This window comes from Pecten maximus, chromosome 11 (assembly GCF_902652985.1).
Source record: "Pecten maximus chromosome 11, xPecMax1.1, whole genome shotgun sequence".
Lineage (NCBI taxonomy): Eukaryota > Metazoa > Mollusca > Bivalvia > Pectinida > Pectinidae > Pecten > Pecten maximus.
In genome coordinates, this window is record NC_047025.1 from 15,711,789 (window position 1) to 15,725,038 (window position 13,250).

Genomic DNA, 13,250 nt, shown 5'->3' on the forward strand with positions numbered 1-13,250 from the left:
GTTAATTTTTAAACAAGTGTTAGGTGTTGGTTATTATTGCTTCCAGGAGAGCATTGGTTCAATACCCGATATTGTTACTATATACGCCTGTTATTACCTCTCTAGGTAATCGAAGTATGATGATATACATCCATTTATTACAGAAACGCTTTTCTTAACTGGATCCTTCACGGAATAGGCATTTGGTATTTGTTGATTTAAGAAATCGCGCTAGGACTTAATATTTGGTATTTGTTTATTTAAGATATCACGCCAAGATTTACTATTCGCACGATTTTGAAAACATCAACACTTGAAGGTCACGAGACACCAAAGTAAAGCAATATAAAATGATCCAATTCTCCTTGACATTGACGATGTGCTAGATGAAATAACAAACTATTCGATTACAAAAATATTTGTGTTGTAGTTAAGGATATCAGGCAAACATAAAGTGATAGTAGGCGATGTTACACCTTAGTTAATATTTTTCGAACATGACCCCCGTGACCAAAGGCTCTGATATGAATATGTCTATACATATGTATAATTATAAGCAGGATGTTTACTAGTGTCTTCACTAATATCTTACATAGAACGTCCTGGTCGTGTAGTCGTTGGTCGTCTGTGTATTCGTTAAGCTTGATAGTTTCAATTGAGTGATAAAATGAAATAAACATCTGTTGATATAAGAGTATGTAAAAGGGTGAGCATTTGACCAGTAGAAACGTTTTAAATATACATGTAGTTTTCTATAAATTTGGAATTGTCTTTCTAACTGCAAGAAGGAATTATCAAAAAATGAATTTCAACCTTTAGGTAAGTTTGACAGTTTAAACAGATTATTCTGAGAACACGCTTACTACACGTGTCAGGAGACACCAAAAATGTACTGCTGATAAAACTTTCGGGGAAACATAAGAAAAGTTGTAAATACATATATCTCCTCTAGTATATTGTGCCAACGGTATCATTTTACAGTCTTGTTATCATCAATGTTGTTTTATATGTCATACATGTATATGACATACGGGGTAGGTTTTTCGTTGATAAAAAATGTAATAAACAGTAAAAAATATCTAAATATTAGCCACACGAGTGAAATAGATTTGGTATTACTGAAGACACTGTTAGATATTCTGTTTATTACATTTTTTATCAACGAAAAACCTACCCCGTATGCTAACTAGGCCTACTGCGATAATTTGTAAACAAAAAATGTAGCTCCCCCTGTCCAGGTGCTGAGATATATGTCGGGCTCTCTGATTGGTCAATTATTTTGGTATTTTCTAATCATTTATTTGATTGGTCAAATCAGCAAAAGTGATATTTTTCACTAGTGATAAATATGATATTTTTCAAAAGTGAAAAATATCACTTTTATAGAATGAATAATTTTTGATATTTCACTGGTAAAAATGTAATAAATAATTATATATCATTTTATATATAATTCCAACTCAACGATTTATTAGAATGACAATATCTTGCTACTTACGCTGGGTCTAATGTGTAGGACTTTTTGTAACACTCCATACAAAAGCTGACCCTTCAGGTTCGGAACATTTGTCAGCTTGACTTGATAGTAACAAACGTTTGTTGTGTAAGTGGTTCTCGTTAATTACCTGTGTAGCTTCAGTGTACTTATCTTGTGCCCATTCGTCGTAATGGGCGTGTCAGTCGGAGAAATATATACAGCCTTACCAGTTCTGAAGATATAGACATCAATTGTTCTCTTATGTTAGGTCTGCCATAGATCAAGAGAGATTTAACCTCGATCTTACTGGCGTTTCTTAAGATGATTTTACATAGAAAAAAAAACATTGACATAGAATTGTACAAGATTTTAGTAACAGAGGCAGCAATAAATAATGAACATATAGAAGATATATAGAATGGTATCCGTTTAATGTACTGTATATCAGATCGTTATGATAGAATATCGATATTTTCAAGAGTGAAAAATATCGAAATAGTCTGTCATACGAGTGAAATTTATGTTATATTCAACGGGAAACCATTCAACTTCATTATTATTGCATTTTTATCCTAAAAACATAATAAAAATACATCGAAAAATCGAGAGCCATTTTGAAAAGACTGATCAACCCAATTTAAGCGTTTTCTACTGTTATCGGAGGATTTATGCATGGCAACTCCAAAGCTATTGTCCAGTGAGTATTTTGTCAAAAACTAGTCTGAATATTTCAGAAACACAGCATAGTAACCCAATTATCTATTTTCGCTTTGATTGGAAAAATCGACAAGTTTCAGTAAGGTTGATACAAAGGTTCGCTCTGTTTAGTCAAAAACGAAAAACTTATATTTCACTGCAAAACTTATATTTCACTGTGAAATCTTATATTTTCTCTACAAATTCTTTTATTTTCACTACTCATCGCTGCAGTCAAATATTATTTTTATCAGTTTATAAATTTCTATACTGTATTTCACTGGAGAAAATGCAATAAAGGACTGTATATCATACTGCAGCGGTTGTCTCATCTCTCCATAGTTCATGAGTGATGCTAAGGGCAAAGAATATGGAATTCCATTATAGATATTAAAAATAACAAGAAATATCTTTAAAACAGATAAACGGCATAGTTTTAATGCTGGTAGTTATAATGTAAAATTACTGGTAAAATAAATCTACGAACTAATGCGTTTCAGCACGGCTAATACAATTACAATTGTATATCATTTTGAACCATTTTTAATGATAATAAAACTGCATTTGAATCAGTAATATAATTTTATTAATGTGTCATTTGAAAACATACATCCACTTATTCAGCTTGCATTCAATCCTAACTTTGTTTCGTTTTTAACTGCATATCTGCATTTTGCATTTACCGCTACATTGACCAATCACATACTTCATCTTGACCAGTAACGCCACCTGTCGCGTCATATCCGGGGCCAAAAGAAAATTATACGGCTATGCCGAAAAAGTTTAAACATTGTAAATACAATGAATTGAAATTTCTTAATAGAAATGATAGGATACATACGTACATTGCTGTATGTATATATTCTGAGCCGGCGGCACCCTTCATGAGAATGTAAAAGTGAAATTGCAAGGAGAAAGGTGGAGAACAGTGATGTTTTAGGAAGCTTTTACAAAGGAAAACATACTGGACATTGAAGTAAGGGGAAATGTCTTTAAGTTTTGTATTTAACCCCGACAATGTCTCGAAATGGAAAGTCTTTAGCTCGGTAATTTGGGGTATAATGAACCTCTTGTCTCGTTTTGACATAAAGAAAGTACAAGAAGATGCATTGTCGCCATGTTTTATTACAAGGCATTCTTTTCGTGTACAAATTACCTGAGGAATCAATGTCGTTTTCTTTGTGTTTAGTTATAAATGGTGTGCATCAATGCATGTAATGTTAAAATTACTGGAGATGGAGAATACATTAAAATGTTTGTATAGACTCTTTATCATAATGATTTGTATACATAATTCTGTTTGTAAATTATATGAATTAAAGGCTTATCTGTAGGCACATGATAGATCTGACAAGCGTGTCGTCGAAGAAGGATATTCTTTATTTTCTAGTGATGCTTATAGGTGATCTATAAAACAAATGCTTGTATTGGTAGACAGTGGGCGACGTATTTAAGGTTTTAGAGTCTTCGTTGTTTTATTACAATAATATATTATAAAAAATGAATTGCATGTTCTTGCTATTAATGATGTTATCGAATAATGAATAACACGACGTCCTACAGTTGTCCCGTTGTTCTAGATTTATTCAATATTTTCAACGAGAAAGAGAACTCTGCGCGTATCACAGACTGAACCTGTGTGGCTGTTCATAAGTTTTATCGAGATGGCCTTAATGTTGAACAAAGGTGACAAGCATCGTCTGATCTGAAAACAATGGTGATGATGTTCACCAAGCTTGCAGACAGTGTTGACAAGGTTCACCAAACCTGCAGACAAAGGTGCCGAGATAAAATATTTATGTGTATATGAAAATGTCGTCATTTCACTACAGCCTGGATCTGTCCATCTGCTCTCCTTGCCATGTTATACAATTGTTCTGTATTGTTTCACCTCTTGTTACACAGTTGAGTGTGTCAGAGTGAAATAAAAAAAATCTTGAGATTCACTAAATCTGTAGACAGTGTTGACAAGGTTCAACATACCTGCAGACAATGGTGACGTGGTTCACCGGATCCAGGTAACCACCAGGACATATGATATTTGTCCGATGCTCTTCGATATGTCTAGTTATACCGTTGTCACCATATGGGTTTCTTATTTTAAGAACATGACATTAACTAGACCTTAACTATATTTGAAATGCGTACGACGAAACAGAAATAAAACACTTACTCTTCCGGAACATCTGATTATATTTTCCTAGTCAATAAGAGGCTCCGTAAAATATATTGTTGACATTTTTCCTCTTTACATCGGATTTTATTATCGTTTTCCGTCTACAAGTTGACATCCCCTTGTTTCCTGTCTGTGTCGACAGATCTGTACCCCGGGTGCGGACATCCCCTTGTTTCCTGTCTGTGTCGGCAGATCTGTACCACGGATGTTTCCGTCTACAAGTTGACATCCCCTTGTTTCCTGTCTGTGTCGACAGATCTGTACCCCGGGTGCGGACATCCCCTTGTTTCCCTGTCTGTGTCGACAGATCTGTAACCCGGATGTTTCCGTCTACATATCGACATCCCCTTGTTTCCTGTCTGTGTCGACAGATCTGTACCCCGGATGTTTCCGTCTACACGACGACATCCCCTTGTTTCCTGTCTGTGTCGACAGATCTGTATCCCGGATGTTTCCGCCTACACGTCGACATCCCTCTGTTTCCTGTCTGTGTCGACAGATCTGTACCCCGGATGTTTCCGTCTACACGACGACATCCCCTTGTTTCCTGTCTGTGTGGACAGATCTGTATCCCGGATGTTTCCGTCTACCCGTCGACATCCCCTTGTTTCCTGTCTGTGTCGACAGATCTGTACCCCGGATGTTTCCGTCTACCCGTCGACATCCCGTTGTTTCCCTGTCTGTGTGGACAGATCTGTACCACGGATGTTTCCGTCTACACGACGACATCCCCTTGTTTCCTGTCTGTGTCGACAGATCTGTACCCCGGATGTTTCCGTCTACACGTCGACATCCCCTTGTTTCCTGTCTGTGTCGACAGATCTGTATCCCGGATGTTTCTGTCTACACGTCGACATCCCCTTGTTTCCTGTCTGTGTCGACAGATCTGTACCCCGGATGTTTCCGTCTACACGACGACATCCCCTTGTTTCCTGTCTGTGTGGACAGATCTGTATCCCGGATGTTTCCGTCTACCCGTCAACATCCCCTTGTTTCCTGTCTGTGTCGACAGATCTGTACCCCGGATGTTTCCGTCTACCCGTCGACATCCCGTTGTTTCCCTGTCTGTGTGGACAGATCTGTACCACGGATGTTTCCGTTTACACGACGACATCCCCTTGTTTCCTGTCTGTGTCGACAGATCTGTACCCCGGATGTTTCCGTCTACACGACGACATCCCCTTGTTTCCTGTCTGTGTCGACAGATCTGTACCCTGGATGTTTCCGTCTACACGTCGACATCCCCTTGTTTCCCTGTCTGTGTGGACAGATCTGTATCCCGGATGTCGACATCCCCTTGTTTCCCTGTCTGTGTCGACAGATCTGTACCACGGATGTTTCTGTCGACATCCCCTTGTTTCCCTGTCTGTGTGGACAGATCTGTATCCCGGATGTTTCCGTCTACACGTCGACATCCCCTTGTTTCCTGTCTGTGTCGACATATCTGTACCCCGGATGTCGACATCCCCTTGTTTCCCTGTCTGTATCGACAGATATATACCCCGGATGTTTCCGTCTACACGTCGACATCCCCTTGTTTCCTGTCTGTGTCGGCAGATCTGTACCACGGATGTTTCCGTCTACAAGTTGACATCCCCTTGTTTCCTGTCTGTGTCGACAGATCTGTACCCCGGGTGCGGACATCCCCTTGTTTCCTGTCTGTGTGGACAGATCTGTAACCCGGATGTTTCCGTCTACATATCGACATCCCCTTGTTTCCTGTCTGTGTCGACAGATCTGTACCCCGGATGTTTCCGTCTACACGACGACATCCCCTTGTTTCCTGTCTGTGTCGACAGATCTGTATCCCGGATGTTTCCGCCTACACGTCGACATCCCTCTGTTTCCTGTCTGTGTCGACAGATCTGTACCCCGGATGTTTCCGTCTACACGACGACATCCCCTTGTTTCCTGTCTGTGTGGACAGATCTGTATCCCGGATGTTTCCGTCTACCCGTCGACATCCCCTTGTTTCCTGTCTGTGTCGACAGATCTGTACCCCGGATGTTTCCGTCTACCCGTCGACATCCCGTTGTTTCCCTGTCTGTGTGGACAGATCTGTACCACGGATGTTTCCGTCTACACGACGACATCCCCTTGTTTCCTGTCTGTGTCGACAGATCTGTACCCCGGATGTTTCCGTCTACACGACGACATCCCCTTGTTTCCTGTCTGTGTCGACAGATCTGTATCCCGGATGTTTCCGCCTACACGTCGACATCCCTCTGTTTCCTGTCTGTGTCGACAGATCTGTACCCCGGATGTTTCCGTCTACACGACGACATCCCCTTGTTTCCTGTCTGTGTGGACAGATCTGTATCCCGGATGTTTCCGTCTACCCGTCGACATCCCCTTGTTTCCTGTCTGTGTCGACAGATCTGTACCCCGGATGTTTCCGTCTACCCGTCGACATCCCGTTGTTTCCCTGTCTGTGTGGACAGATCTGTACCACGGATGTTTCCGTTTACACGACGACATCCCCTTGTTTCCTGTCTGTGTCGACAGATCTGTACCCCGGATGTTTCCGTCTACACGTCGACATCCCCTTGTTTCCTGTCTGTGTCGACAGATCTGTACCCCGGATGTTTCCGTCTACACGTCGACATCCCCTTGTTTCCCTGTCTGTGTGGACAGATCTGTATCCCGGATGTCGACATCCCCTTGTTTCCCTGTCTGTGTCGACAGATCTGTACCACGGATGTTTCTGTCGACATCCCCTTGTTTCCCTGTCTGTGTGGACAGATCTGTATCCCGGATGTTTCCGTCTACACGTCGACATCCCCTTGTTTCCTGTCTGTGTCGACATATCTGTACCCCGGATGTCGACATCCCCTTGTTTCCCTGTCTGTATCGACAGATATATACCCCGGATGTTTCCGTCTACACGTCGACATCCCCTTGTTTCCTGTCTGTGTCGACATATCTGTACCCCGGATGTTTCCGTCTACACGACGACATCCCCTTGTTTCCTGTCTGTGTCGACAGATCTGTAACCCGGATGTTTCCGTCTACATATCGACATCCCCTTGTTTCCTGTCTGTGTCGACAGATCTGTACCCCGGATGTTTCCGTCTACACGACGACATCCCCTTGTTTCCTGTCTGTGTCGACAGATCTGTATCCCGGATGTTTCCGCCTACACGTCGACATCCCCCTGTTTCCTGTCTGTGTCGACAGATCTGTACCCCGGATGTTTCCGTCTACACGACGACATCCCCTTGTTTCCTGTCTGTGTGGACAGATCTGTATCCCGGATGTTTCCGTCTACCCGTCGACATCCCCTTGTTTCCTGTCTGTGTCGACAGATCTGTACCCCGGATGTTTCCGTCTACCCGTCGACATCCCGTTGTTTCCCTGTCTGTGTGGACAGATCTGTACCCCGGATGTTTCCGTCTACACGACGACATCCCCTTGTTTCCTGTCTGTGTCGACAGATCTGTACCCCGGATGTTTCCGTCTACACGACGACATCCCCTTGTTTCCTGTCTGTGTCGACAGATCTGTATCCCGGATGTTTCCGCCTACACGTCGACATCCCTCTGTTTCCTGTCTGTGTCGACAGATCTGTACCCCGGATGTTTCCGTCTACACGACGACATCCCCTTGTTTCCTGTCTGTGTGGACAGATCTGTATCCCGGATGTTTCCGTCTACCCGTCGACATCCCCTTGTTTCCTGTCTGTGTCGACAGATCTGTACCCCGGATGTTTCCGTCTACCCGTCGACATCCCGTTGTTTCCCTGTCTGTGTGGACAGATCTGTACCACGGATGTTTCCGTTTACACGACGACATCCCCTTGTTTCCTGTCTGTGTCGACAGATCTGTACCCCGGATGTTTCCGTCTACACGACGACATCCCCTTGTTTCCTGTCTGTGTCGACAGATCTGTACCCCGGATGTTTCCGTCTACACGTCGACATCCCCTTGTTTCCCTGTCTGTGTGGACAGATCTGTATCCCGGATGTCGACATCCCCTTGTTTCCCTGTCTGTGTCGACAGATCTGTACCACGGATGTTTCTGTCGACATCCCCTTGTTTCCCTGTCTGTGTGGACAGATCTGTATCCCGGATGTTTCCGTCTACACGTCGACATCCCCTTGTTTCCTGTCTGTGTCGACATATCTGTACCACGGATGTCGACATCCCCTTGTTTCCCTGTCTGTATCGACAGATATATACCCCGGATGTTTCCGTCTACACGTCGACATCCCCTTGTTTCCTGTCTGTGTCGACATATCTGTACCCCGGATGTTTCCGTCTACACGACGACATCCCCTTGTTTCCTGTCTGTGTCGACAGATCTGTACCCCGGATGTCGACATCCCCTTGTTTCCCTGTCTGTGTGGACAGATCTGTACCCCGGATGTTTCCGTCTACCCGTCGACATCCCCTTGTTTCCCTGTCTGTGTGGACAGATCTGTACCACGGATGTTTCTGTCTACACGTCGACATCCCCTTGTTTCCCTGTCTGTGTCGACAGATCTGTACCACGGATGTTTCCGTCTACCCGTCGACATCCCCTTGTTTCCCTGTCTGTGTGGACAGATCTGTACCACGGATGTTTCCGTCTACATATCGACATCCCCTTGTTTCCTGTCTGTGTCGACAGATCTGTAACCCGGATGTTTCCGTCTACACGTCGACATCCCCTTGTTTCCTGTCTGTGTCGACAGATCTGTAACCCGGATGTTTCCGTCTACACGTCGACATCCCCTTGTTTCCTGTCTGTGTCGACAGATCTGTACCCCGGATGTTTCCGTCTACCCGTCGACATCCCCTTGTTTCCCTGTCTGTGTGGACAGATCTGTACCACGGATGTTTCCGTCTACACATCGACATCCCCTTGTTTCCCTGTCTGTGTGGACAGATCTGTACCACGGATGTTTCCGTCTACACATCGACATCCCCTTGTTTCCTGTCTGTGTCGACAGATCTGTAACCCGGATGTTTCCGTCTACACGTCGACATCCCCTTGTTTCCAGTCTGTGTCGACAGATCTGTACCCCGGATGTTTCCGTCGACATCCCCTTGTTTCCTGTCTGTGTGGACAGATCTGTACCACGGATGTTTCCGTCTACCCGTCGACATCCCTTTGTTTCCAGTCTGTGTCGACAGATCTGTACCCCGGATGTTTCTGTCGACATCCCCTTGTTACCCTGTCTGTGTCGACAGATCTGTACCCCGGATGTCGACATCCCCTTGTTTCCTGTCTGTGTCGACAGATCTGTACCCCGGATGTTTCCGTCTACACGTCGACATCCCCTTGTTTCCTGTCTGTGTCGACAGTTTTGAACCACGGATGTTTCCGTAAGTGAACATTATTTGTCTGTGTGCTGTGTGGACAGTTTTGAACCACGGATGTTTCTATTTTCTTTGTCTGAAGCACCATTTGCCTATTAAGTTAATTAATTGATTTTTGAGCGGGAACTCATTCAATGTACAACATGACGTTGTAGGTATAATAAATAAAACTCCGCCTTAGCACATGCTTATTGATATTGTTAGTTCGTTCGAAATAAAACGTAAGATGTTAAAAACATCAACAGTTTACATGTAGGTACAAGGATGATAATAGCATGCATTTCGGAAGACTTAGTATCTTCATCTATATCAGATCCATGTCAGCATAGGTTAACGATTACCAAACATGCCAGACTTCATACCTCACCAATAAATAGAACGAACAATGTCAAGGATGTGAGAGTGTCGACGGCATGTCTCAAAACCATATAGATATCTACTATTACGGACAAGCTCTTTATTACCTGTTACAGGTAAACACCGCCGTTTTAGGAAGCAAATGTGTCACTATATTCTATTATAGTAATAATTCTCTGATGACATCCGTATATTTAAATGATTGTATTTAAAGGGTTTGGAATTCATGTTAACAGTGTCAAATAGTATATTTCATTTCTATTGAGATGTATTGATGTAATGTTTATTCTAGTCGGAACAACAAGTACTGCAGACTTACACATAAATATCTATATATATGCAAAGTATACATATCGGTGTCTTTCACAATATTTGTGTAATACTTTGACTCAAAGAATACTTGAATAATTAATAAGAACATATATTTAATAAGAACATATATTTAATAAGAACATATATATTAAAATTGTGTTTACGTCGCAATCGGTCACTCTCCAAATGTGAAATTATGTTTATTACAACATGTTCATTAGTGTCAATTAACTATGTAAACCTATGGGCTGTAAGGCCCCTGGAATAAAATTGAATTGAATTGAATTGAATTGACATCTGTAAATGTAAATAGAAGATACGTGGAGATTCAGTGTTTCAACACAAGCTATCATATACAAACACCATCTAGCTAACGCCACGCATGTAAGCATTTGTAGAGTTGCTAATTATAATGAGCACGTATATATCCTGTCGGAGCAAACCAGGCGTAGCCTCGCTATTACCCCGCTGCATCCTAAACCAACAGGACTAACGGTCAATGTGGACGTCGGTACCCGATCTGTAGTGAAGGCGCCTACAGAGGGACTAATAGACAATCATCTTTGGTTCGAGCGACCGACATCTGGAAACACTACTCATGTTCTATTACATGTAGTAATTGGTCCAACAGCGTCGTTACAACCTGTAAAGAGAAACATGTATGTGCGATACTTGTCTAAAACCAATACAAACGGAAGAAGTACTGACCTCTAGTCCTAACAGGTGTCGGTAAGATAAGGATATTCCTGCATACATTATGTCACAATTTGTTCATGAAGTCATCATGGTTACGTTGAATTGTACGCTGACCTTCCAAGAACAATGGCTGATGCGTTTGTTGAACAAGCATGCAAATATCCGTAATGGTTAAGTACTTAATGTTGATAAGGTATCTTTCTTTTCTTTGATACTGCAAAATTCAGTAAAAAATTGTTTTGTCTTATTAGTAGAACAGCTAATTGCCTCAAAAATGGAACAGCGAATATATTTGTCTCAATAGTGGCACAGCGAATATTTGTCTCAATAGTAGAACAGCGAATATTTGTCTGAATAGTAGAACAGCGAATATTGTCTCAATAGTAGAACAGCGAATATTTGTCTCAATAGTAGAACAGCGAATATTTGTCTCAATAGTAGAACTGCGAATATTTGTCTCAATAGTAGAACAGCGAATATTTGTCTCAATAGTAGAACTGCGAATATTTGTCTCAATAGTAGAACAGCGAATATTTGTCTCAATAGTAGAACAGCGAATATTTGTCTCAATAGTAGAACAGCGAATATTTGTCTCAATAGTAGAACAGCGAATATTTGTCTCAATAGTAGAACAGCGAATATTTGTCTCAATAGTAGAACAGCGAATATTTGTCTCAATAGTGGCACAGCGAATATTTGTCTCAATAGTAGAACAGAGAATATTTGTCTCAAAAGTGGCACAGCGAATATTTGTCTCAATAATAGAACAGCGAATATTTGTCTCAATAGTAGAACAGCGGATATTTGTCTCAATAGTAGAACAGCGGATATTTGTCTCAATAGTAGAACAGCGGATATTTGTCTCAATAGTAGAACAGCGAATATTTTTGTCTCAATACTGGAACAGGTTAAATTAGATTCAATAGTGGAACAGCGAATATTTTACTCATTCAATAATGGAACAGGGAATATTTGACTTGATATTGAAATAGCGAATAATAGTTGACTTAGTATTAAAACTGCGAAGTGATAGCACGCCATACACTTAAATAGTCAATTAGAATACAACGAACACTAAAAATAGTCAATTAAAATACCTCAAACATAATCAAATATAACATCACAAACATTGAAAATTTCGAATGATAATACTTCATTAAATGAAAACTGAACAATACTAAATAAAAATACTTCTTACATTGAAATACTAATTGATGCTATGTGAGAGGTAACGGCTAGCATTACGGATACTGAACGATTATACACTACTATTAAAGGAAGCTACACCCTGACTCTGGACACATGTACAACTATGTAATCTGATTGGTCAACTGTATCTGTACGTGAGTGTAGAACAGATGTCCACTACGTAATCACTTTCTGTTGTAATATGATGAAGGGAGAGTACTGGTAGTTCATTCGTTGGGTTATTGTAGGTTCCGCAGTGATACCGTAATACAACGTGATTGGTGATGCGGAATTTGTGAACTTCTGTTGAATATTAATTACGTTGTCGCCAAGACGTCCACGAGACAGTTGGACTAGACAAGAAATCAGTAGTGGCAGTTCCTAGGGGTGAATGCCATATGGCTCTCCGTTATTGTCAATTGGTTCAGTGAAAATTCAAATAATCAAGGGATACCTCGGACTTCTGAGATAACTCAGCTCCGCGGTGTTACCAATAAAATCAAATAATCCATATAATGAGTGACTGTCCTTCTCTCACTTACTACCCGCATGTTGTCCTTCTCTCACTTACTACCCGCATGTTGTCCTTCTCTCACTTACTACCCGCATGTTGCGTGTCCCTCTCATAATACTTGATGTCCCCATACGAGCACGCAAACGTGAGTCCGCGTGCAACTTTATAAAACTAGCGAGGCCCACTGTCCCCCACTGTGGTATAGTGACAAGGGAGTCCCTCCCAGTGGTGCTGTTTGTCCCTCCCGGTGGTGCTGTTTGCCCCTCCCAGTGGTACTGTTTGTCCCTCCCAGTGGTGCTGTTTGTCCCTCTCAGTAGTGTGGTTTGATGACAACGTCTCGATCCCCTCCCCACTATTAGCGAGTTGCCACCTCTGCATTATGGTGGCGCCAGTGATATCAAAGCTGCTCCATGCCAGGGACTATATCCATCATTGCAGGTTGGAAAGCGCTTATTTTACAGGCGGGAGCCCACCTGACATACTGCCAGGCGTACTCTATTTACGTGGAATATTGATAATAAACTTACTGTGATTAATTGCGTCGAAGTGTGACA

The 13,250-nt window shown here is 41.9% G+C and overlaps 1 protein-coding gene across 4 annotated transcripts in view; it reads left to right on the plus strand.

Moving 5' to 3' along the window:
• Positions 1 to 13,250, plus strand: part of LOC117337127 (inositol 1,4,5-trisphosphate receptor type 1-like) — a 178,225-nt gene that overhangs the window by 18,119 nt on the left and 146,856 nt on the right. The gene's annotated exons all lie outside the window — the stretch shown is intronic.